At 46.3% G+C, this 26,924-nt stretch overlaps 1 protein-coding gene across 2 annotated transcripts in view; it reads right to left on the reverse strand.

Moving 5' to 3' along the window:
* The window catches only part of LOC122800861 (protein phosphatase inhibitor 2-like), a 676,862-nt gene that overhangs the window by 143,529 nt on the left and 506,409 nt on the right, over positions 1-26,924 (reverse strand). The window lies entirely within an intron of this gene.

Genomic DNA, 26,924 nt, shown 5'->3' on the forward strand with positions numbered 1-26,924 from the left:
GAGTAAAGACGTCCCGTGGGCCAATCGTCGACTACATCATCCCTCCGGAACTCCCCCTCCTGGGGAAGAAGGGCAAAATAGCTGCTGCACTTGTTGTTCGAAGGAGAAGCGAAAAGTTTGCAGCAAGGCTGGCCCCAGTGGCTGAAGATTTCTGTCGCCACTTCGGGTTGAGGGACCACTCGTGAGGCAGAAGGATGCATCTGCTCAATTTGTCCGTAATTACACTGGAGCTCCCCGGGATATGCGTTGCTATCAGAAAGCGGTTGGAAGCTATCGCCCACTGCCAAATTCTCATGGCTTCTCTACACAGGGGGATAGGACTTGGTTCCTTCTTGCTTGTTTATATACCAGACCACTGACATGTTGTCTGACTGGATTGTAATTGTCCCGGAAGGGAGAGCCGAATGAAGGGTCTGCAATGCTAACAGCACTGCTCTCAGTTCCAGAACACTGACATGCAGGTGGGCCTCTGAGGTGGACCATTTGCCTTGGACTGTCTTTCCCTGGAAATACCCCCCCCCACCCCCCACCCAATCAGGGAAGCATCCATGGTCATAATGGCTCTGCGCTGAGGGGATTAAAATGGGCGACTCCAAAGTTCTGTTTCTGGCCTTATCCACCAAAGAAGGTCTTGTTTTCAGGATTTGGTTATTCAGATCTGGTAGTGAAGGGGGTGAAAGTTTGTGAACCATTGACAAAGAAGGAGCTACTGCAGGATCCACATATGAAGCTTCGCTAGAGGTAATATTGGGATCGAAGCTGCCACAGAACTTAAGGCCTGCAGAACTTTTTTTGCCGAAACTTTTGTGTGACAGAGCATCACCCAGAGCTGGAGCCTCAAACGCTGGAGTCAGTGGTTTGGGAGTGATGCTAGACAAGGACAGGGTGTTGAACACTGCTCCAATGAATTCTACTTGTTGTGTAGGAGTAAGGTTTGATTTCTCCCAATGTATCATTATTCCCAACAATTTTGCCAGAGAGTGTGTAGTGGAGTGCTGTTACCAGAAGATCGGTGGGGGCGGTGAGGAGCCAGTCGTCCAAATATGGAAACACCCAGAATCCTTGTAGTCTCAAGTGAGCTGTGACCACTGCTAAGCATTTCGTGAACACTCGGAGCCGCAGAGAGTCCGAACGGCAGAGTATGAAATTGATAATGACTGGCCCCTAGCCGGAAGTGAAGCAGGCTCCTGGAGCATTTGCCCATCTTGATGTGGTAATACGCATCCCAGAGATCTATCGAGCACATCCAAATGCCTTCTCTCAAAAAAGGGAGAATGGACTGAACCGTGACCATCCGGAATTTGGCTTGGGTGACAGACTTGTTTAAGCTGCTGAAATCCAAAATGGGTCTCCAGTCCCCTGTCTTTTTTGGCACCAAAAAGAATCCTGAGTAAAATCCGGATTCGCATTGGTTTGGTAAAACTAGTTGGATGACTTTTTTGAGAAAGCTTTATTTTTTCTGAAGCTGCTGCTTCCCTTTGACTGGGTGGAACATTGGGAAGCTTTCTTGGAAGATTTGGTTGAAAAGAAAGGGGAATGGTGTAACCTCTGGTGATTATACTCTGCACCCAATGATCAATGGTAATAGACTGCCAGGCAGCTTGGTGCAGAGGGAAACAACCCCCGACTGCTACCAGAGGTAAGCAATCGGGCGGCTCCTCAGGAGTGCTGATAAGGCTGTCCAGAAGAAGAGTTCCTGGAGTTTTGGTTATGATGACCACCCCTCTGCCTCTGTAGGGGCACCTTCCAGAATTGTTACCCCTTCTGGCCCTGGGGGGATCATCACCACATGCGGCACGGAAAGGACCCTGAGATTTTTTGTGCCACAATTTCCCACTCCTCTGGTTTTTGAAGAAAGTATTTGAAGACTGGAAAACCACAGGCTATGGCAGACAGGGTCTTTAGTCTTGCTCGCACCTAGCTAGAGTGCCCTTCACTTTCGAGCCAAAAAGGGATTATGCTTCCATGGGAGCATTCAAAAAAGAAGACTTGAAGGGGTCCGCGAGGTCACAAATGTGCATCCAGGCATGACACCTCATGACAATGCCCAAACCCGCTGCTCTGGCCACTCCTTCGGTCCATGTGAAAGCAACCTCATGGACGAGTTGAATATCTATTCCAGGGTTGCGAGTTGTGAGGCCACTTTGTCCCTGACCTCGTCAGACAACTGCCCTGCGAGTGTCCCAGAGTTCAGAGATAAAGTCTCTCTGGAGCCTCGTAAAATGTACCAAATAGTTCAGGGACCGGTATAGCAAAGGTCCCTGATGCAAAAATGCACTTCCCAAGCCTGTCCACCACCTGGGACTCCCTGTTGGGCGGCTGTACAGCAGGACTTTCCTCAGCCAAGTCCTTTTTCATGGCAGCCACCACCATAGCATCGACTGGTAACCCTTTGGACCAGTGTGGGTTCTCCTCGTGAGGGGAAAGAACTTTGTCAAGTCACCGGGGGATCGCCTCAATGGAATCAGAGTTCTTCCATATGTGCTGCATGACTAGCTCGTCGGCAGGTGGGGTCACCCAAGAGGTAGGACGGGCGCAAAAAGCCTGCAAGAACACGGACTCCTCAGATGAAGGGTTGGAGGACTTCCAGTCACCTCTCTGTTTTAGCATTTCCAGGATGTCTCCGAAGGACACATCAGGAGGTGACCGTGGGGACCCTTCACCATCATCATAATCCGTGTCTTCCGTCAAAGACTCCTCTGGTGAATCCATGTGCTTCCTCTTGCATGTCCTCTTCCGAGGGGGCTCCTCAGTGGGGGTCTCTGAGGACGATGCTGAAGAGCAGGTACCCTGTGGCTTCTCTGCCCAGTGTCCCGGGGGCTGGTGGTCTATGGCAGCTGTAGCTCAGGGGGTAAAAACTGGGGTTCTGACATCACAGGAGTGCTTCCACAAGTGAGAGGACTCTCCATCACGCGGAAGGCAGGTCCGTCTGAAGAGGTATGGGAGCCTAGAACTAAGAAAGAACCTCTGAACTGGGGCACACCCCGCTCCGACGAACCCACCCCCATGGATGAAGCCTCAAGCAGGATCGACGTGGATGAGGCTATCAGCACCGAGGAGAAACACTGCTCCGAACCCCAGGCCGAAGCACCCACCTCCCAATCCCCAGATTGAGGAAGGACCAGTTCCGCAGAAACAGAGGACCAAAGGAACAAACTCTCAGCCGGAGTGAGGTGCACTATCGGCACTGAGGAAATGGGTTCCAAGGTGGATGTCTGAGCAGAAGACTTCAGAACCAAAAAGGCCGAAGGAGAAGAGTAAAATGGAGTCCGTGGAGAAAACTACCCAAGTTCCGCACGGAGAACGGCCTTAGAAAGTGTGGGTATCCCTCTGGCTACCAACAGCTGGTCCACAAAACGGACCACATCGTGTTCAGTCAGGCTCCTGGTGGATCTAGTGGATACTCCGGACGGGGAGTCAGGACGTTCGATGAACAGGCTATACACTTAGCCGAGAAACGGTTCAACAGAAATGGAGCATCAGTTCTATGGTGTAAGGTCTGCTGGCATCGAAGTCTCAAGTTTTGAGACTGGGAGTAATGGGGTCAAATCTAGTTTAGTCAGTAAAACGCTCGGTGCCGAAATGGCACTTTGAGCCAAAATGGTCTGTTCCAAAATGGTATTATCGATGGTGTACCCTGAGACGAAGTGGCCACAGGTGCCGAAGTCAAAATAGGTGTGGTAAGATCTATAATCGGTGGCAGAGGCAGGACCAGTGAAGAAACTGGCGCCGGTGTCAAAGGTTTCGAGATGCTCGGAGCAGAGGAAGATGGAGCCGTAGAGACAGATTTATGCTCCGAAGACAGCTTTGGGACCTTTGGCTTGACAGACTTACCCTGATCACCCGATGGTGAGGAGGGAACAGAGTGGGACCTCTTTTTGTCCTTAGTGGAAGGGGTTGAGACCTCCATTGCAGAAATGGCCTCTGAAAAGGGAGACTTAAGTAACCCTTTAAGTATCAGGTTATTTTTGCGCTCATTAAAAGTGCGTTGACTGAAACTTTGACAAATGTCACAAGGAGGCTGTACCGAAAGGTGTGGCACCCCCAAACAGTATACACAATCATCGTGAGAATCACTATTGGGTAACTTGCCCTTACATGAAGCACAATGCTTAAAGCCTGAACTACCTTTCATATCCACCATCTTGACATAGAAACACCACAGGCCAACAGTATAACCAGTCAGAACAAAGTAAGCCAAACACTGTTCAAAAAATTCACAATTGTACCAGTATAGAGATATGAGAAATAACAGGAAAGAGAGGAAAAAATACCAGCTATGCTATTGAAAGAATACCACAAGGGTAAGGGAGGAAAGGCCGTACCAGCAATGGTACTACAAAGAATACCAACGGCAATAACGGGTAGATAAGAGAAGAATAAAACAAGGTCTGACGGAAGAAAACAGACTAGAAATACTATTCGCTTTATAAAAAAGGAAGATATACAAAGTTTTATACACAAATATCAAATAAAGTTCCACTTAGCTGAGAGCTCATCTGAAACGCGGCTTTATGGCTACGTGGCAAACGAGATCTGATGTAACAAGGAGAAGGGCATTCTGGGTAAAAGCTTAGCTTGAGAATTTTTGGCTGGAGTGAGCTTGGTAATAAGGCCGACTCCCATCAGTGATGAATGGAAAGAAAATTAACATCAGATTATGTATTCATTCTTTTCACATTTTTTGTGCTTTCTAGTCATTCAGAAAGACTACACTAAGTGTACATGTAGTCTACACTTTGTGGTAACCTTTATGAATCCCTGTCAATATTTAAAGCTGCAAGAATATCAGTAGGAAAACTAAAATTAGGAGGAAGAAGGTGCGAGTTATGTCTGTGCTGTCTGTTCAATCAGAACGATGGTGTAGTGTACACATAGTGTAGGTGTTATTGAATCCTGGGGTTTGTCTTTCTCAACTTTCTTGCTCAAGAATTCTGGAGAAAAACAAAAATAATGAAAGGACAAAAACTGAAAATCAGGGACAATTTTTACACATTACTCTAATCCATTTAAAAAGTTAATAGATCCATTAATTTCGGATCAGCATGTGTTTTCTGAACATATGAAACTCCATAATATCTGGCATTACTAACTGCAATCCCCAGTGATTAAAAGAAAATCAAAAATTTTACAAGGGTCAGAGTAATAATATGAAGCAAAGTCAAGGATGTTCCGCAAAATTATGGACAATTAAGAGGTATGAAGGATAGGAAAGTACTGGTGACTACTCTGCAATGCTGTGACTGCACTAGGCAGACTACCCAGTTCTATGAGAATGCATCCTACCAAGTATACCCATCTAATGCAACACAGGCGGTCCCTTCTAGGAATACCATCATCCAACATGTGTGTCCCCCTATGCATCAGCCCCCATGAGGGAGGCAAGCAGGCTCAGCCCTTCATTCCTTTCTGCCCACCTGGCTTTTTCGGCGTCAGCACTGCTAATCAAACACTGGTCTAACTAGGCCATTGTAAGGCTTCAATCTCTCTATGCCAAGGACCAGAAGTTATGAGATGAGTCCTGCTCTACATACTAACAGACAACTTTTGACTTACAAATATGGTATTTATTTTTATTGAATTATGCATAATAGCAGTTCCAGAATTATAATATGGAACTTGCACAGCAGTATCAGCTATTCATGCAAAATGGAAATTATGTACCTACCATAATGTTCCATGTTAGTTGTCTTCTCTCGCCTTTTTTCTTGCTGGATGGGTTCGGAGCAGATCCTCGGCTCCGACTCGGCCACTTACTAAAGCTCGAGAGCTTATTTTACCGGCTCGAGGCAACCCTATATCCCATGATGCTAGGCAACAACTCCCCAGATCTCGTTTGGAAGCTGAAAAACCTAACATAGGCCAATAAAACAAAAATCCTCCAACTGGAAAGGAGGAGGAAGAGGGATAAAAACCCCCAAAGATCATTATCTACACTATATATATCCTAGGATACCTAGATGGTGAAACAAGGGAATATAAGGACCCTTCAAGGAAGGGAAGATCTTCTTGGTCTGTCCAGGCTAGGGGGATGGTGGGTGGGACGCAAGAAAGAAGGCGAGAGAAGACAACATGGAACGTTATGGTAGGTACATAACTTCTCAATGTTAAGCTGTCAATCTCGCCTTCATTCTTGCTGGATGGGACCGCGTCCCTAGCACCTTCATCCTGGGTGGCTCATTGGAATAGACTCTTGAGAACGGTGGAACCAAATTTTGCTCTGTCCCTGGAGGCCATGTCCAATTTGTAATGCGAAACAAAGGTATGAGGAGAGGCCCATGTGGCTGCCGCACAGAGAGTGTCTATTGGTAGTCTAGCCTGAAAAGCTGTAGATGTAGCTAGTGCTCTAGTTGAATGGGCTTTTGGCTTAGAAGTTAATTACCTGCCTCTGAGTTGATAAATAGATGTAATCACAGAAGACAGCCACCTAGATAGGGTTACCTTAGAAACAGGAAGGCCTTTCTTATTTTCTGCATACGATAAAAACAGTTGATCAGACTTCCTTATTTGTTTGGTTCTATCCAAATAGTATCGGAGCTGGCGGTGAACATCTAGATAATGTAACTTTTGCTCCGCTCTATTAGTATAGTTTGGAAAAAAACTGGGAGATCAATTGATTGATTTAAATTTGTCTGCGAAGCCACCTTGGGTAAGAAGGATATACTAATAGAGCGAAGCAAAAGTTACATTATCTGCAATTTCCTGCTGTTTGTTGCAAAAAAGAAAAAAAAAAAGTTATCCTTGTTTCCAATCTTTCCTGACCTAGAGTAGTCCAAATACAGGCTTTGCTGTATTCTGGACTTTTGGAAAGTTCCTGTGTTGCCATTTCCTTTCTTGGATAGAGGGAGGCTTCTTTGTTCACCAGTGGCAGTGGGGAGCTTGGAGCAGGCTATCTGTCCCTGGAGGAGTGTTCCAGCACATGAATCTGGTAGTCTGTTGGCTGTTTTGGGCCAATTTCTAGCTCTTTCAAGTCCGCCTGTATAAAACCCGCTGTAGCGTGGCTTTGCGTGATTTTGTGCATAGCGCTTCATCGAGCAGCGCCGCTTATTTGGGTTTGAGCCTTGGAACTGATCTAGTTCTCATAATAAACACCCTATTCCTATGCTAAAGCCTAGCACTTGCTCACTAAAGCAATTATATAAGTCAGCACTAAAAAAATTAAAAGCACTACACCCTCACAAACTCCCTTGAGTAACTTGTTCCCCATTGGCCCTTTTTTCAATTATAAAGGAATTCCCAATACTATTCTAGCATGTCCAAAGGTCAGTTGTCAATCTCCTCTCCAGTCCAGCTGGTGAACCTGGGAATCTTGAGGCAATGTTACAACTGCCTAATGTACACAGACAACCCTCTCCTCCTCCCAACAAATTCCAACACATGTGAGAGATGCAACCATATAGCCAAACTGGAGGCTAAGCTCTCTCAACTCAGTACTGGCGTAACCAGTCAGGAGGAGAAGGAAACCACACTCACTACAATTCCAGTCTCACATAGACATACCACGACAGCAAACCAAACACATAAACACACAAAAACATACTTGGAGGCTCTAAATAAAAATCTGCCTAAGCAGCAAAGACCTCCAAAGCAGACACCCAAGCAACCGCTACCCCAAAACAAAACACATGCAACACATAGCTCACAAAGCCAGTGTGCCGAACAGTCACAGCCCTTAAGGCTAAACAACACACCTGATACACTTGTAATAGGTGACTATCATCAGGCACACTGACGTCCAGCTCACCAGGCTGAACAAGGAGAAGGTCACGGTGAGCTGCCTATCGGGTGCTAGGATCCGCCACATAACACAAGCACTCAGGTCACTCCAAGGCAAGTACAAATATGACTCAGTCATTGTCCATGCTGGTGTGAATGACCTGAGATGTACCTCCCTGGACTACATGAAAAGAGACATAGAGGAGCTCTCTGGGCATGTAGCCCAGGCCGGTATGACCCTGACCTTGAGCAGCATCTTACCCTCACCAAGAATGATGCCACAGTATGAAGACAAGATTATCAACTTCAACAATTGGCTTAAGTATTGGTGTCATTCAAAGGGGATCCAATGCCTGTCAGCCTGGGATGACATGCTCGACAAGCCACGATGCTTCGCTAGGGACGGCTTGCACCGGTCACCCCTGGATACTGGCAAAGGCTTTTGCTAGCCCCCTAGTGCCTTTTTCAGGCAAGGCTCAAAAGACAAACCCACCTCCATAGGTATCACAAGGGATAAGAAACTAAGAGTAATGCTACTCAACGCCAGAAGTCTAAACCTCAAGATGCACGCACTCGAAACTCTCCTTAGCATGGAGAACATCGATATCTGTGCAGTAACAGAAACCTGGTTCAAGGCTCTCGAGAGCACCCCAGCACTACCAGGTTATACCTCATACCATGCTTTTCGGCCCCAGAACTTGGACCGAACCACAAAAGGAGGGGGAGTATCAATATTCGTCAAAGATACCCACACCTCCAGGTTGGTGGCACAGCACGAAGCATCAGAGACTATCCATGTGCAACTAACAGTGGGTAAAACTGCCTTCCAGTTTATAGCCTGCTACAGACCACCCTCCCAAACCCAGGAACCCCATTCGGCCTTCCTGAGAACACTGGAAAATATGAAGGTCTCTCCAAACACCATTATATTGGGTGACTTCAACTACCCAACCATAGACTGGGAGCATTACTCTAGCTCCAACACCCTCACCAGCTTAAATATAAACCCCTATGTCACTAGATGGGTTGCAAACTGGCTCAAGGACAGAACCCACATGGTTAGAATAGCTGGAGCCATGTCAGACTCCAAACCAGTTACAAGTGGCGTCCCACAAGGCTCAGTCTTGGGACCTCTCTTGTTCGGTATATATTTCTCGGAGGTACAGGCCAACATGGAAGGACTGTGGCTGACCAAGTTCGCAGATGACTGCAAACTGGGCACCATAATAGACTCTCCAGCTGACACAAGCATCCTCCAAAAGGGCCACATAGAAACAGACAACTGGTGCCAGAGCCATGGCCTCAAGCTAAATGCCCTTTGGCAAAAACAAAGTGCCCACAAATTACCACATAGGTGGTAATCCATTAAGTACAGAAGAAGTAATTAGGGACCTGGGGACCCAAGTTGATAGCAATCTCTCATTTGACAACCACGTGGCCAAAGTGGTTAGAAAAACATTTTATATAGCCCACCTAATCATGAAGGGATTCACATCTAGATCAGGGAGGTCATCGTGCTCTTTACTCATCCCTCATCAGGCCCATAATTGAGTACAATGTCCCTTTGGGATGTACCTTACCAGACACCTGCAACAACTGGAAAGACCCCAAAAGTACCTCACCAAGAGGATCAAGGGCTCAAACAGATGCCGATGCTGCCCGGTTAAAGAAACTCCAGCTCTACTCAGTGGCATACCGCCTGCTCAGAGGCGATCTGTGCCTGACTTATAAAGCCATGTCCAACCCGGAATTAATGGACATGCTGCACCTCAGAAAATCCAAATCCCATCGAGCCACGCTCGAGGGACTTAAACCTCAGCACTGAAATAAATAGGACATGCTGGAGGGACAGATTCATAACCCAGAGGCTCCCTTCACTCTGGAATAAAATCCCAGTCCAGGTTAGGCAGAGTCCCTCATTGACTCTCTTCAAGAGGAATCTTGATGAGTGGATGGGAGATCGTAGGTTTACCCCGGGTATCACTTCTGTGTCACTGTTAGACAGAAGCGCAGTATACTAACCTCGAAAAAGGGCATAGCAAAATTAATTTAAAATGGGTGGCGAAAGCCATACACACTCTGGCTAGGCTTATAAATGCCCTAGGGCAGATAGCCTAGTATGAACCTATCAGTCCTTAGAGAAACTCTGTCTTTATGGAAGATTAAGTAGGGAGGACGAATGCAAAGGGCGTGAAGCTCAGATACTCGCCTAGTATGAACCTATGAACCTATCAGTCCTTAGAGAAACTCTGTCTTTATGGAAGATTAAGTAGGGGACGAATGCAAAGGGCGTGAAGCTCAGATACTCTCCTAGCAGAAGTAATGGCGACTAGGAAGAGTGTCTTCCAGGAAAGAAATTTCAATGAACAGGAGACCGCAGGTTCAAAGGGGGGGAAGAATCAAGGATGTTAAGACTAAATTAAGATCCCACTGAGGTGGAGGGTCTTTAATCGGAGGCTTAAGTAAAAATACACCTTTAAGGAAAGCTTTGCAAAGCTTATTGGACATGATGTTGTGGTCCGATAAGCCTGTATGAAAATTCGATATGGCTGCCAAATGAACTTTTACTGTAGAGGCAGAAGACCCTGAATGAAAAATTTCGGCTAGGAAGTCTAAGACCGAATTAATTGGGGCAGTAAAGGGATCTATATTCCTTGCCTTTGCCCAGGAGAAACGTTTCCATTTACTAGTGTAAATCTTTCTGGTGGAAGATTTAACGGAAGCTACTATGATATCCCGGACGGGATTAGAAATCATAGGAAGCCTGGCTAAGGACGGAAGTGGAGCAACCAAGCAGTGAGGTTGAGAGAATGTAGGGATTGGTGCAGCTGCCCCGACTGATGGGTCAACAGATCTGGAGCTGGGTCCAGATGCCAAGGCTGTACCAAAAGATAACGATGTAGGAACGGAAACCATATCAGTAGAGGCCAATAAGGGGCAATGAATTACTTGTGGGATTAGAGGAAAGGGTGGAAAGGCATAGAGAAGTCCCAGAGGCCAATCTTGGACTAGAGCGTCTCTGAGGGGATGGCCTGGAAGGGGGAAGAGGGTGAAGAAGTCGGGGCATTTGCTGTTTTGGGGTGTAGCAAAAAGATCGCAGCAAGGAAGGCCCCACTTCTGAAAAATCTCTTCCGCCACAGATTGTTTGAGAGACCACTCGTGTGGCAATTGTATAGCTCTGCTCAACCTGTCCGCTATGATGTTGGACTTCCCGGGGATATGCGTTGCTATCAGAAACCGCTGAGAGGAGATTGCCCATTGCCAAAGTCTGAGTGCCTCTCGACACAGGGGATAGGACTTGGTTCCGCCTTGCTTGTTGATATACCACACTACGGACATATTGTCCATTTGGATTGCAATAGTTCCTAGGGGAAGAGAGTCGTGGAGGGCTTGCAACGTTAAAAGCACTGCTCTCATCTCTAGGACATTTATGTGCAGGTGTCGTTCGAAAGGTTGCCAAGTGCCATGGACCATCCTGCCCTGAAAATGCCCCCCCCACCCGATCAGGGAGGCGTCCGATGTCACCGTGGCGACCGGGGGAGGAGGAACAAAGGGTCTGCCTTGATGGACTTGAGGGGACAATTCCACCAGGACAGATGACTTTTGCAAGTTGGAGTTATCATGATCTTGTGGTGCATGGGGAGCTGCTGAAAAGACCATTGGGCGAAAAGCATCCATTGTAGAAGACGCATGTAAAAACGTGCAAGGGGAAGAAGTGTTATGGCGGCCGCCATAAGACCCAATACTTTCAGGACATACCTGGCCTGAATTTTGTCGCTCTGAAGAAGAACATGGACATGGTTTTGAATATCTAAAACCCTTTGATCTGTTAACTTTGCTGAAAGTTGCACGGTGTTCAAGTTGGCGCCTATAAAGGTAATAGACTGACAAGGCGACAAGGCAGACTGTTTGAAATTTAGAGAGATTCCTAGCCCTCTGCAAATGTGAATGGTGTAAGCTCTGGCTTGGAGAAGTTGATGCCTGGTGGTGGCAGTGAGGAGCCAGTCGTCTAGATATGGAAACACCTGGAATCCTTGCCGTCTCAGGTGAGCCGTAACCGCTGCCATACATTTGGTGAACACTCTGGGGGCTGTAGTGATACCAAAGGGCAGGGCTCTGAATTGGTAGTGACTGGCCCCCAGCCGAAGGCGGAGAAACCTTCTGGAGCGCCTGTAAATTTTGATGTGATAGTACGCATCCTGAAGGTCCACTGAGCACATCCAATTGTCCTTGCCCAGAAAGGGTAGAATGGACTGTAGCGTGACCATCCGGAATCTTGTTCTCTTTACAAACTTGTTTAGTTTGCTGAGATCTAATATTGGTCTCCAGTCCCCTGTCTTTTTCGGTACCAAAAAGAACCTAGAGTAGATTCCGGATCCTAGTTGGTCTGCTGGGACTGGCTGGATGGCTCTTTTTGCTAGCAGTTTTGTTATCTCTGGTACTGCTAGTTCCCTTAGACCGGGTGGAACGTCTGGAAGGGTTCCCTTTTGCTGAATTGGGATTTGGATAAAGGGAATTTTGTAACCCTCGGATATGATCGACTGTACCCATTTGTCTTGGCTAAGGGAAAGCCAGGCTTTTGGGTACAGCGACAATCTTCCCCCGACTGCCTCCGAAGGTGGACAATCGGGCAACATCTCAGGGATGCTGGAAGGGTTTGTCAGAGAGAGGCTCCCTGCTACCCTAGTTCTACGGACCCCCTCTGCCCCTAGGGTGGCGTCTGTTGTTGTTACCCCCTCTGCCTCTGGGGGTAAACTGACCTCTTGCGTTAGGCGTGACTCCTTGAGATTTGCGGAACCACATTTTCCCACCCTTCTGACCCTTAGGGTATGGTCTTGAAGATGTGGAGAATGGACTCCTACGGCAGAAAGAGTCTTGCCATCTTGTTCGCATCTGGTCAAGGTGTCTTTCACTTGAGCTGAATCATCAAAAGGGGAATTTGTGAAGGACGCCTTGAAAGGGTCTGCGAAATTACACAGCCGCATCCAGGCATGACACCTTAAGGCCACTCCTGTGCCCGCGGCCCTACTTGCTCCATCGGCTGCATATGAAATTAGACGCATGGAGGAGTTAACAATCGAGTTTAGGGTTCCAAGCTGTGAGTTTATTTTATCCTGGGACCCAGCAGCTGATGGATCCTGTAAGACTTGACTTCTCCCAACTCTTTGAGAATATCTCTCTGAAGGCGGGTGAAGTGACAAGTAATTCAGCGACCGCATGGCAAAGGTCGCTGAAGAAAACATCCGCCACTGCATCTATCCATGGTCCTAGAATCCTTATTAGGAGGATAGATAGGTACTGAAGGATCAGCTAGTTCCTTCTTGGTGGCTGCAGCCACCACCATGGCATCTGCCGGTACACCTTTTGTTAGGAATTGTTTGTCAACTGGTGCTGTGATGAATTTAGATGGCCTCCGAGGGGTGGGTTCCACCGAATCCGGGGCCGACCACGCCTTCTGAGCCACTACTTCCATAAGGGGGTCTAAAGGTGGAGACACCCAGGAGGTGGAGGGTCGAGAACCAAACGCCTCCAGGTACACAGACTCGTCCTCGGAAGGATTAAGGGAAGACCAGTTCCCCCTCTGCTTTAGGATTTCTAGGATGTCTGAGAAAGAGACATCCTCAGAGGGGGACTCTGGGGATCCCTCAGACTCATCCAAGTCGGTGTCAGATGTAATGGACTCAGGGGAGTCCACATGCTTCCTCTTACATGTCCTCTTATGCGGAGGCTCCACTGACAGGTCAGGAGAAGCCTCGGAAGAGGAAGAAATTCCCAGTGGGGAAACCTGAGGCGTTGGATCTCTGGGTCCGGGAGCAAGAGAGTGGGAAGAGACATCAGCAGGCACTGTAGTGGGAGGAGCTGATGGAGCTGACCGTTGACTATGCTCTGGGGCTAGTACACTCCTCATCACCTCGAAGGCTCCCCTATCAGAAAGGCCAGAGGGCCCCCGCTCCGAAGAGGTAGGAACCCCAGGCCGCACCGACAGGGAAGGCTCCGAGGCCGATGGGGCCGAGCTCACCAGCGCCGACGCTCCGAGAGGGAGAACGGGGTCGGACAATGGTCCGATGCCACTAGCCCCCTCGGAGCCAACGAGAGAGACCAGGCGCCCGGATCCGTCCAAGGAAGGCATCAAGGAGGAGATAGGAGCGGAAGACGAAGGAGCCGAAGGGGGAGGTATCGGCTCCAACGCCACAACAGTCACGGCTCCGAGGAGCTCCGGCTCCGAACTCTGAGGGAGAGTCGAAGGAGGAAAAATAGGAGAAGTCGTAATAGCTACCGTCTGATGAGACGGGCTACAAATCATCTGGGCCAATGCCTGAGACTTTAACAGCCTACTTACCACTCTCTCAAGGTCGTGATCTGAAAGTCTGGACGACCGAGAAGATCGGTTCCGATGGCTCCGCTCCGAGAGCAGGGGAGATCTCGGAGCCGAATGGATGGACTCCAATGAAGGGGATCTTGACTTCTTCTTAGATATGGATGGAGCCAAAGGAGCCGAGGACACGTCGGCTCCAGCCGGAGCAGACAGTGAATGCATGGACTCTGAGGTATCGGCACAGAGTGGTGCCGAGACCGGAACCTGTGACTCAGAGGGATCGGCTCCAGCCGGAGCCGATCTAGGCACAGAGCCAGCAGCCGAAGGCTTAGTACTCGGAGCAGACGGTTTTGCTGGTTTCGAAGGCCTCCCCGACGCAGACTTAGGGAGCCCTCTGGCTTTAACAAGCCCCTCAGTATAAGTTTGTTCCTGCGCTCCTGCAGGACTCTTGGACTGAATGCATGACACACAGAACAAGAGTCCTGCAGGTGCAGGGGTCCCAGGCAGTAAACACAAGAAGTGTGACCATCCGTCAGAGACATTTTCTGACAGCACGAGTCACACTTCTTAAAGCCTGAGACCTTAGTTTCCTTTGGTTCCTTCGACATAACAGTGTCGTGGGATCACAAAAGGAAGGGAACACACACAACACTCAAAAACAATAATATAACAATAAAAATATTAATTAGGATAGTGACACACACAAACACTCCACAGGATCCCTAAGACAAATTAGGAAAGGGGCAGGCTTAAGGCCTAACCTAAGAGTGGAGGGGGAGGGATATAAGGGATAAAAAGGGAAGGTATAAAAAGGAATAGAATTTAAGGTAGTAGGTAACTACTGAAAAAAAACAACTGGTTTTTGTGAAAAAAATTAACTAAAAGGGTGACTGAACACTAAAGACTTACCAGGAGCCGGTAAAAATACGCACCTCGCAAGCGAAAGTGGCAAACGAGATCTGGGGAGTTGTTGCCTAGCATCATGGGATATAGGGTTGCCTCGAGCCGGTAAAATAAGTTCTTGAGCTTTAGTAAGTGGCCGAGTCGGAGCCGAGGATCGGCTCCGAACCCATCCAGCAAGAATGAAGGCGAGATTGACAACTTAACATTAAGAAGTACCTAGATGATAAATATGGGAAGATTTCTTTCTGTTAAGGCAATCTAAAATGTGAAAGTTACTGATGGATTTTTAAAAAAGTGAAGTGGAACAGTGATATGGGAACTACACCAGAAGTAGATTGACAAATCACATTATGGTACTGACCAAACAGGAAAACTGTACATGTATGCAAGAAAGATTGGGAATAAAAGGACACCTCTTTTACATTTTGTAGAGGTTAATGAATGGAGGTACAAGACTGTGCTAATGACACCGAAACAATGACTTGATAGTGACAATAGGAGTGTCACTACAAGGCACAATGGCTAAGAAGGTAAACCTAAGGTGCCATAACACAGTTTAATGACAAAAAAGTCATGTACTTCACGACACAGAAGCTCAGGAAAGGGTGACTGGTTTGGAATGGCAAAGCTCCTAGCAAAGGAGAAAACTGTGGGGGGAGGGGGGTAAATGCCCCATCAAAGATGAAGTAACATTTTTAATCTAAATATTGAATGCCCCAACATGTCTCCAGTCTAGATGTAATGCAGTCTTTGGCCTAAAGATTCCCAGAACTTCATCCTACACTGGCCTTCTACCCTTGCTATCTAAAATGCCTTTACTGCAGTGCAGCTCTTCACCAAGCTTCTTCTGACAAGCCAAGATAAATTTTCCCCCAAAATTAAAGGATTCCGCAAACCCACCAAAACAGACTGACTCACTAAAGAAATGAAAGCTTTCAGGAAACTCAGGAATGAAGCACAAGAAGAATGGAAAACAAACCAATCTCCTTCACCTCTTGGTGTAATCTCAAACAGGCAATATGCAGAAAGAAATCCACATATTGTACCACTAAGCAGTCACTGTTTCTGGCTTCCTGCAAGCAATTCTGGCAGGAAGTCAAGATCCATGATGGCTGGACTCTCTCAAAAGATAGCTTTAACTGCGACACAAATTCAGTGTTAAAGACAAACCTCTCATCATCAGATGTAGCAAAAGAGCACTCCAATGTCCCTACAGCTTCATCTTCCCCTTATGGTCAACCCCATACCATACCCTACCCCCTGAAAACCTTGTCCTTTTCTACTTTTCAAGAAAAACACTAACAGAGCTCAACCATGCAAGAACAAATCCCCCAAGACTCTCCCACTGGCTTTGGCAACCTATACCCATGTTCCATTTATCAGCACACTTTTTCCACATCTATAATCTTTGCCTCACTTCCAACACTATGCCAGCAATCTGGATCTTCTTGGATTCTTATACTAAAAGGATATTCTCCTTGTAGAAAAGTACAGTTTTGTACCTACCATAAATGTAGATGTTCGAAGATCCACATTGCTGCAGTCCTGACACTTGGGTAGTCCGCTGTCCCAGTCGGCCCGAATACCAAAGTATAAGGCTGACGTCGGTCAAGGCGCATTAGTCTGACGTCAGGACGTCAGGGTACAAATGCGCATGACAGACGTCATTTCCTCAGTCTTTTCTTGCCCCAGATGTCAGAAGACCCTAAAAAGATAAGGCCAAACCAAAAAACAACAACACACCAAACACCCCTGTACCAAATATATATACAATATATACAAAGACAGAAAGGTACAATCTTACCCACACAACCACCCCTAAACACAGAGGGGAAGGAGGGAGGGTAAATTGGACTGCAGCAATGTGGATCTTCGAACATCTACATTTATGGTAGGTACAAAACTGTACTATGTTCTTCATCTCACATTGCTGCAGTCCTGACACTTGGGTAGAATCCCAAAGCAGAGGTAAGGGAGGATGGCAAATCACAAAGAAGCAGGAGCTGACAACATGCCCTGTAAAATAGCAGTGGCAAAACCAGCCCTAGATTTAGAGTAGAGAGGAAGGTGGTAATGCTTAGAGAATGTATGCACTGAACTCCAAGTAGCTGCCTCCAAAATATCCTTAGTTGCCACCCCCCTTAGAAATGCTGTTGAAGTGGCAGTAGCCCTAGTGGAATGAGGCCTAATCCCAGCTGGAATCTCCTTGCCATGATGGGAGTAACAGAAAGTAATGCAAAACCCAATCCACTTAGAAATAGTTTGTTTTGACACAGGCTTACCCCGAGAACTCAAAGCAAAAGAAACAAACAACTGCTGAGACTGCCTAAAATCCTTAGTCCTGCTTAAATAATAACGTAATTGCCTGTGTACATCTAAAGTGTGCAAAATCTTTTCCCCTTATTTTGGGGATTTGCATAAAAGGTAGGCAAATGAATAGTTTGGTTTAAAGCCACACTAGAAACCACTTTAGGCATAAAGGAAGGATTAGTACGAAAGATACCCTATCCTTATGAAAAATCAGGAAAGGCTCAACCGCCATAAGGGCCTGCAATTCAGACACCCTTCTTGCAGAGGTAATGGCTAACAAAAAGCAGTCTTCCATGACAAATATTTCAATTCAGCAGTAGCTGCAGGCTCAAAAGGTTGTAGAGTGAGTTTCTCCAACACAAAATTGAGGTCCCAAGCAGGAGTAGGAGCTCTACGGGGGTCTTATATTCTTTGCCCTCTAAGAAATTGCTTGAACAAAGGATGAGAAAACAATGGTGGGTCACAATCATAGTGAGCTGAAATTGCTGCAGCATGAATCTTAATGGAAGAGAAAGACAAACCTTTGTCCAATAACTCAGTAAGATATTGAAGAGCCACACTCAAATTTGGCTCAGAAACATCCAAATCCTTTGCTGTACACCAAAATAAAAATCTCTTCCATTTTCCTGCGTACACTTTCCTTGTACTAGGTCTTCTGGATTCCATAATCACATTCAAAACTTGCTGAGGAAGCTGAGACCTGCTATGGTTCAAAACAGAATATGCCAGGCTGTTAGATGAAGAGAGTGAAGCTTGACATTGAGTAGATGCCCGTCCTTCTGGGACAATAGGTGTGGAATCAAAGGTAAGGGCCATGGAGGCTTCCTTACCAGACTCCTCAGCAATGGGTACCAGTGCTGCCGAGGCCAATCTGGAGCTATTAAAATCATCCTTGGCTTGTCTTGTCTGACCTTTAGGAGTACCTTTGGGAGGAGAGGCAGAGGTGGAAAGGCATACACATGAAGATTTTTCCAACTGAAAGAAAGAGCATCCACTTTCCAGGCTGTGTGATGAAACCTTTTCGTGCAAAACTTTGGCAGCTGGTGGTTTAGTGGAGAAGCGAACAGATCTATGTCTGGAGTTCCCCAGGACACTGTCAATGTCTGAAATACATGAAGATCCAGTTTCCACCGTGGGGATCCATGATTTGCCTGCTTAACACATCTGCTAAGGAGTTCTGTGCTCCTGGCAGAAACCTTGCTTGAAGATTCAGTTGCAAGCTTAACGCAGTCTCCCACAAAATCATTGCTTGCCTGCATAGAGGATAAGAATGTGTTCCCCTTGTTTGTTGATGTACCACATGACAGTTGTGTTGTCTGTTAGAATCAACACCTGCCCTGGAAGAAGTAAATCCTTGAAAGCCAGTAATGCAAACTGGACTGCTAACATCTCCTTCATGTTGATATGTAGATGCTGCAGTCTGGCAGGCCACTTGTCTTGTATCCACTTTCCATTCAGATGAGCTCCCAAGCTGTGTCTGAGGCATCTGTCGTTAGAATCTGACTCGCCTCTGGCCGGGTCACAGAGAGTCCCTTGTTTAGGTGACATTCCTGAGCCCACCACAAAAATTCCTTTTGAATGCAAGGTATTATTTGAATGACAGTGTCCAAATCCTGGCAGTGCTGTGTCCATACATTTTGAGATACCATTGTAGCTTCCTCATATGCAGTTTGGCATTGGGAAGTACCAGAATACAAGATGCCATGAACCCTAAGGCTTGAAGGACTGTCCTTGCAGTCAGCCCGGACTGATGAGATAGTTGATGGAAGTAAAGAGAAAGATTCTTTTGTTTGTCCGGGGTTAAAAGGCCATCTGGGTTGCTGTATTCAGTCTCACACCCAGAAAGCACATGTCTTGAGAGGGTACTAGACTGGACTTTATTTCGCTCACAGAATACCCTAGGCATCTTAGCACTGCTATCACATATTCCAAATGCTGAAGAAGCACGCCCTTCCTTGAGCCAGAAGCAGGCAATCGTCCAAATAAGGATAGATTTGTATTCCTTTTAGCCTGAAGAAAGCTATCACTGGAGCCAGAACCTTTGTGAATACTCTGGGCAGTAGATAAGCCAAAGGGCAATGCAGAGAACTGATAATGAGAATTCCCAGCTCGAAAACGCAGATACTTCCTGCAAATTAGTCTGATAGGAACACGAAGGTAAGCTTCCTTGAGATCCAAAGTTACCATCCAGTGATCTTTGCCCAGCAGAGGTAAAAGCTGTTGTAACGTCAACATTTTGAACTTGGGAATGTCCAGATAAGTGTTGAGGATAGACAGATCCAAAATTGGTCTCCACGTGTTCCCCTTTTTTGGTACTAGGAACAGGCGAGAATAAAATCCTAGGCCCCTTTCTGGCACAGGAACCGGCTGAATGGCCCCTATTTGGAGCAACAGAGAAATTTGCCTGTGAGCCTCTTTCCTTTGTTGAGGAGGAATGTCTGGCATGCCTTTGAAAGGAGGCAAGGTATGGAAATAAAACCTGTAACCGTGGTGAATGATATCCAATACCCATCTGTCTTGGGTAATTAAACTCCAGTTTTCTTTGAAAAGTGCCAACCTTCCTCCCAAAGGTGCCGCCAGACGAGAGGATTCTGGCAGCTGAAAAGGCAGGTCATTGGGTCTGTTTACGAAAGGACTGACCCCTGCCCTCACCAGAAGACTGAGCAGGTGAACTCCCTGTTCTAGGCCTAAAAGAACCTTGAGCTCTGCCCCTACCACGTCTAGACCTACCCCTAGACTGGGAATCATAAGCAGGATATGTCCACCCCTTGGTAGGCCAATTTCTACTAAACTTCGGAGGCTGAACCTGCAAAAAATCTTTAACAGTCTGCATAGACTTCGCCTTGTCTTCCATTTTCTTTAGAACTGCTTCCACAGGCGAACCAAACAACACATCAGATTGTAAAGGAGCATCTAAAATCCTTGTCTTCACATGCTCAGCTAAATTCTGATCCCTCAACCAGGAGTGCCTGAAGAACCGAACCAGTGGCAGCCACCTCAAGAGGCCTGCACAGCATCAAAACCACATTGCAAAGAATGCTTACCCACCTGTTCAGAAACATGAACTAAATCCTGCAACTCTTACACTCAATACCTTCCGCCAAAGCATCTACCTTAGACTTTAATTGTGAAAGGAGATAATTTTGGTATTTCAACATGTGAAACTGGCAATTCAAAGCTCTCATGGCCAAAGTGGAAGAAGTATACACTTTCTTTCCCCATCTATCCAAAGCCCTTGCCTCTTTATCCGGAGGAACAGGATTTTTAACAACAGAAGCCTTAACACCTTTAGGCCCCTGTGAAACAGTTTCTGGGTCTGCCCTAGGACTCTTAAAAGATACTTATGAGCTTCAGGCACCCTATAATATCTATCCGGTTTAACTGGAGCAGGAGGCAAAGAATCAGGGTTCAGAGAAGCCTCTGCAAAAACATCCTCCACCACATCTAGAACAGGAGGTATAGCTAAAGGCCTATGCTGGGGTAGAAACAAAATTCCCTAAGCCTTTTCCTGAATCAGAGAAATCCTGACCTTCCCATTTAAAATGCTCCTCATGGAATGAAGAGTCTCTGAAAATGAAAAATCCTCAGGAGGAGAAGCAGAAGGAGTAGAATCATCTACATCAGAATCAGAGTAAGGGAATACTCCTGCAAGTCTTCAGCCGAAGACTCAGAAGCATCCGAACACTGCTCAAAACTCCCAAGCTCAGGTTCCACCCTAGGCCTCTTATCAGGAGGGGGCATAGAACCTCTAATCATTGTAATCAAATCTTCTGCCATCTTAAGCATATGCTTCTTAGGTACAGACCCTGAAGAACTAGGGGTAACACCTGAAACAAAACCTGGCCTGCCCCTGGGAGAAGCCTTGGAAACAGCAGGGGAGGGCCTAACCACCTTAGGAAGGGAGGGAAGAACAGCTACCTGAGAAGCCCCTTCCGCCTGGCCTACCTCCTGAGAGGTCACATCTTGCAGTAATAAAGTCTCTCCCTGGGATTCCAAAGAAATTTCTGGCTGAACCTCTGGCTCCACCGAGCCCTCTAAAGAACTGACGTCCGGTACGGACGGTTCATCCAGCCTAGGCTTTGCTGTTTTGTCCTTGCGCTTTTTGAAGCGGGCCGGAGCATCCGACGGCATTTTATAATTACACCGCTTCCCAAAACTAACCTGGCACAATCTAATCTTCTCTTTATAGTGCTTGTTAAATCTAGCACAAGAGCGACAGCCAACAACGTCGTGCTCAGGCCCTAAGCAAGGTATACACAAGGTATGGTAATCCCTATGAGGTATCTGCTTCTCACAAGAAATACAGTTATTCACTTTTTCTGACATCCGTAAAATACTGAGGCAAAAAAACCAAAATATTCCCCAACGGGGTACTTAGCCAACTTGGATTCGGTCTGAAACTCCGACTTCGGAAAATCTCAGAACGCCAACCTGCACTTGCAAAACTGCTTCTGCATCGGACCATGCGGCAAAAAAGACTGAGGAAATGACGTCGGTCATGCGCATTTGTACCCTGACGTCAGACTAATGCGCCTTGACCGACGTCAGCCTTATACTTTGGTATTCGGGCCGACTGGGACAGCGGACTACCCAAGTGTCAGGACTGCAGCAATGTGAGATGAAGAACATCTGTTTACATTGTCAAGTTATGTACACCTACATCTCTTATGTCAGTTATCAAGTTCAAAATTTTTGAGACTGGTCATCAGCACATACTGATTTTGTCATGGGGGGGTCAGAATTCTTTGCCACAGAAAGAGAGAACAGCATTACATTCAAGCTATTTAAGATGTCAATGTGACAGAAAAAGAAGTTATGTTCTTACCCATAACGTTCCATGTTAGTTGTCCTGTATCTCGCCTTCCTTCTTTCTGGTTGGGTTCGGAGCTTATCTCGGCTCCGACTTGGCCACTTCTAAAGTTCGAAGAGTCCTTACTGGCTCAAGGCTAACCCCTTATCCCAGTATGCTTAGCGGTAAAGTACAGTTTTGTACCTACCATAAATGTAGATGTTCGAGGATTCCATTGCTGCAGTCCTTACTATTGGGTATAGTCCGCGTCCCAGTCGGCCCGAATACCAGAGTATAAGGCTGACGGCGGTCAGGGCGCATTAGACTGACGTCAGTACGTCAGGGTACTAATGCGCATGACCGACGTCATATCCTCAGTCTTTTCTTGCCCCAGATGTCAGAAGACCCTAAAAAGACAAGGCCCAAAACACCTGCACCAAAAACATGTACAATATATACAAGAATATATACAAAAATATAAGCATGTAAACTCACCTACACAACCACCCCTAAACACAGAGGGGAGGGAGGGTAGATTGACTGCAGCAATGGAATCCTAACATCTACATTTATGGTAGGTACAAAACTGTACTATGTTCTTCGTTTTCCATTGCTGCAGTCCTTACTATTGGGTAGAATCCCAAAGCAGAGGTAAGGGAGGCTGGCAAATCATAAAGAAGTAGGAGCTGACAACATGCCTTGCAAAACAGCTGTGGCAAAACCAGCCCTAGACTTAGAGTAGATAGGAAGGTGATAATGCTTAGAAAAAGTATGCACTGAACTCCAAGTAGCTGCTTCCAAAATATCCTTAGTTGCCACCCCCCTTAGAAATGCTGTTGAAGTGGCAGTAGCCCTAGTGGAATGAGGCCTAATCCCAGCTGGAATCTCCTTGCCATGATGGGAATAACAAAATGCAATGCAAAAGCCAATCCACCTAGAAATAGTTTGTTTTGACACAGGCTTGCCCTGTGAACTCAAAGCAAAAGAAACAAACAACTGCTGAGACTGCCTAAAATCCTTAGTCCTGCTTAAATAATAACGCAATTGCCTGTGTACATCTAAAGTGTGCAAAATCTTTTCCCCTTTATTTTGAGGGTCTGCATAAAACGTAGGCAAATGAATAGTTTGGTTTAAAGCCACACTAGAAACCACCTTAGGCATAAAGGAAGGATTAGTACGTAATGATACCCTATCCTTATGGAAAATCAAAAAGGGCTCTACTGCCATAAGGGCCTGCAACTCAGACACCCTTCTTGCAGAAGTAATAGCCAACAGAAAAGCAGTCTTCCATGACAAGTATTTCAATTCAGCAGTAGCTGCAGGCTCAAAAGGTTGTAGAGTAAGTTTTTCCAACACAAAATTGAGATCCCAAGCAGGAGTAGGAGCTCTACGTGGGGGTCTTATATTCTTTGCCCCTCTAAGAAACTGCTTGAACAAAGGATGCGAAAACAAAGGTGGGTCACAATCATAGTGAGCTGAAATCTCTTGTTTTCCTGCCTTACTGAACTAGAGTAGTCCAGTTTCAGAGTTGCTGATCCCTGGGCTTTGTTTTTAGTTCCTGTTACTGATCCATTGCCTTATTAGGAAGGAGGGAAGTTTCTTTGCTTACCAGTGGGAGTGGGAAGCACTGAGCGGCCTTTTTGTCCGATTTGGTGAAGTTTCAGCCAGAAACTAGTAGTCCATTGGTCGTTTTGGGCCAGTTCCTAGCTCCTTTCAGCCCCCTGCTATAAAACACGCTAAACACGCGTTTTCCAGCTTGTACCAACTCAGCACAGATCCTCGTGGTGGCCTGCAGAGTGATCCAAGCAGCAGAGAGCTAAAAGAGTGACTTTCTACCAGATATAAGTATTTTTGTGGCTTTCCCACTGTTATTAAGCTAGCGACTGCATTTCGCCTGTTTTACTGCTACTTTAAGTGATTTCTGCATTTTACACTGTTTATTGCACTTTAAGTTACTAATTGTTGCAAATTGTTTCTGTAGGCTACACACTAAAGTGCTAGCCGATTTACAGCATTTATAGCATTTACTGTCTGTTTTTTTCCTTGTCATTGTAAAAAAACAAAAAATCTCTTGTTTCCTGCCTTACTGAACTAGAGTAGTCCAGTTTCAGAGTTGCTGATACCTGGGCTTTGTTTTTAGTTCCTGTTACTGATCCATTGCCTTATTAGGAAGGAGGGAAGTTTCTTTGCTTACCAGTGGGAGTGGGAAGCACTGAGCAGCCTTTTTGTCCGATTTGGTAAAGTTTCAGCCAGAAACTAGTAGTCCATTGGTGGTTTTGGGCCAATTCCTAGCTCCTTTCAGTCCCCTGCTGTAAAACACACTAAACACGCTGCTTTTCCAGCTTGTACCAACTCAGCACAGATCCTCGTGGTGGCCTGCAGAGTGATCCAAGCAGCAGAGAGCTAAAAGAGTGACTTTCTACCAGATATAAGTATTGTTTGTGGCTTTCCCACTGTTATTTAAGCTAGCGACTGCATTTCGCCTGTTTTACTGCTACTTTAAGTGATTTCTGCATTTTACACTGTTTATTGCACTTTAAGTTACTAATTGTTGCAAATTGTTTCTGTAGGCTACACACTAAAGTGCGCAAGCCGATTTACAGCATTTATAGCTTTTACTATCTGTTTTTTTTCCTTGTCTCTGTAATAAAACAAAAAAATCTCTTGTTTTCCTGCCTTACTGAACTAGAGTAGTCCAGTTTCAGAGTTGCTGATCCCTGGGCTTTGTTTTTAGTTCCTGTTACTGATTCATTGCCTTATTAGGGAGGAGGGAAGTTTCTTTGCTTACCAGTGGGAGTGGGAAGCACTGAGCAGCCTTTCTGTCCGATTTGGTGAAGTTTCAGCCAGAAACTAGTAGTCCATTGGTTGTTTTGGGCCAATTCCTAGCTCCTTTCAGCCCCTGCTATAAAACACGCTAAACACGCTGCTTCCAGCTTGTACCAACTCAGCACAGATCCTCGTGGTGGCCTGCAGGGTGATCCAAGCAGCAGAGAGCTAAAAGAGTGACTTTCTACCAGATATAAGTATTTTTGTGGCTTTCCCACTGTTATTTAAGCTAGCAACTGCATTTCGCCTGTTTTATTGCTACTTTAAGTGATTTCTGCATTTTACACTGTTTATTGCACTTTAAGTTACTAATTGTTGCAAATTGTTTCTGTAGGCTACACACTAAAGTGCGCTAGCCGATTTACAGCAATTACTGTCTGTTTTTTTCCTTGTCTCTGTAATAAAACAAAACACCTCTCTTGTTTTCCCGCCTTACTGAACTAGAGTAGTCCAGTTTCAGAGTTGCTGATCCCTGGGCTTTGTTTTTAGTTCCTGTTACTGATCCATTGCCTTATTAGGAAGGAGGGAAGTTTCTTTGCTTACCAGTGGGAGTGGGAAGCACTGAGCGCCTTTTGTCTGATTTGGTGAAGTTTCAGCCAGAAACTAGTAGTCCATTGGTCGCTTTGGGCCAATTCCTAGCTCCCTTCAGCCCCTGTTATAAAACACGCTAAACGCTGTAAGCGATGATTAGCTGGAGTTACCACTGTTGCACACAAGAGCAGCGGTTAAACAAGGTTAAACTATTTGGGCCATCTAAATTCCACTCTTCCAATTTTCCCTTAAAACTACCTTCCTCGAGCTGTACTGCTGATCTAACCAGCATATCCTATAACTGAAAAGTTCATCTCTACTTGATTCCCAAGTAGACTATTCTCTATCTGTAAAGCCTAGCACTTACTCCTACAGTACTTGCACCTTGATAAAGCACTCTTATTATAGATAGTACCCCACCAGCCTAAAACCCACTTCCCCGGAGTCCTTTGAAAGTCTCTTTATCTACTACTTCTAGTATGTCGAGGGATCAGTTGCTAGTGTCCTCTCCAGCTCAACTGGTGAACCTGGGAATATTGAGGCAATGTTACAACTGCCTCATGTACACAGACAATCCTCTACTTCTCCCACAAAACACAAATACATGCGAGATGCAACTATACGGCCAAACTGGAGGCTGAGCTCTCTCAACATAGGACTGGCAAGACCAGACAGGAGGAGAAGGTAACCACACACAATACATACCCAGTCACACATGGTACCATCACAACTTCAAATCATACACATACTCACACAAAGACATACTCGGAGGCTCTGATCAAAAATTTACCAAAACAGCAGAGGGCACCAAAGCAGACACCAAACAACTACCACCTCACGACCCAACACATGCAACACATAGACCACACAGTCAGAGTGTCAAACAGTCACAGCCCTTAAGGCCAAACAAAATGCCAGACACACTTGTCATTGGTGATTCCATAGTCAGACACACTGACGTCCCGCCACCAGACTGAGTAAAGAGAAGGTCACAGTAAGCTGCCTGTCAGGCGCTAGAATCCGCCACATAACGCAAGCACTCAGGTCTCTCAACAGCAGGTACAAGTACGACTCAGTCATTGTCCACGCTGGTGTCAACGACCTGAGACGCACTCCTTGGACTACATGAAAAGGGACATCGAGGAGCTCTCTGATTATGTAGCCCAGGCAGGTATGACCCTGACCTTGAGCAGTATCCTACCTTCACCTAGAATGATGCCACAATACAGTGATAAGATGATCAGCTTTAATAATTGGCTTAAATTCTGGTGTCATTCAAAGGGGATCCAATGTCTGTCTGCCTGGGATGACATGCTGGACAAGCCACGCTGTTTCATAAGGGACGGCTTGCACCTGTCACCCTGGGCTTCCGGATATTGGCAAAGGCTCTTGCCACCCCATAGTGCCTTTTTAGGCAAGGCTCAAATTCTAAACCTACCACCCTAGAACACCAAAAAGGAAAAAAACTAAGGGTAATGCTGCTCAATGCCAGAAGTCTCAATCTCAAGATGCACGCACTCGAGGCCCTTCTCA

The sequence above is a fragment of the Protopterus annectens genome, chromosome 4.part1, assembly GCF_019279795.1.
Source record: "Protopterus annectens isolate FY-2018-M chromosome 4.part1, PAN1.0, whole genome shotgun sequence".
In the NCBI taxonomy this organism is placed as follows: Eukaryota; Metazoa; Chordata; order Ceratodontiformes; family Protopteridae; genus Protopterus; species Protopterus annectens.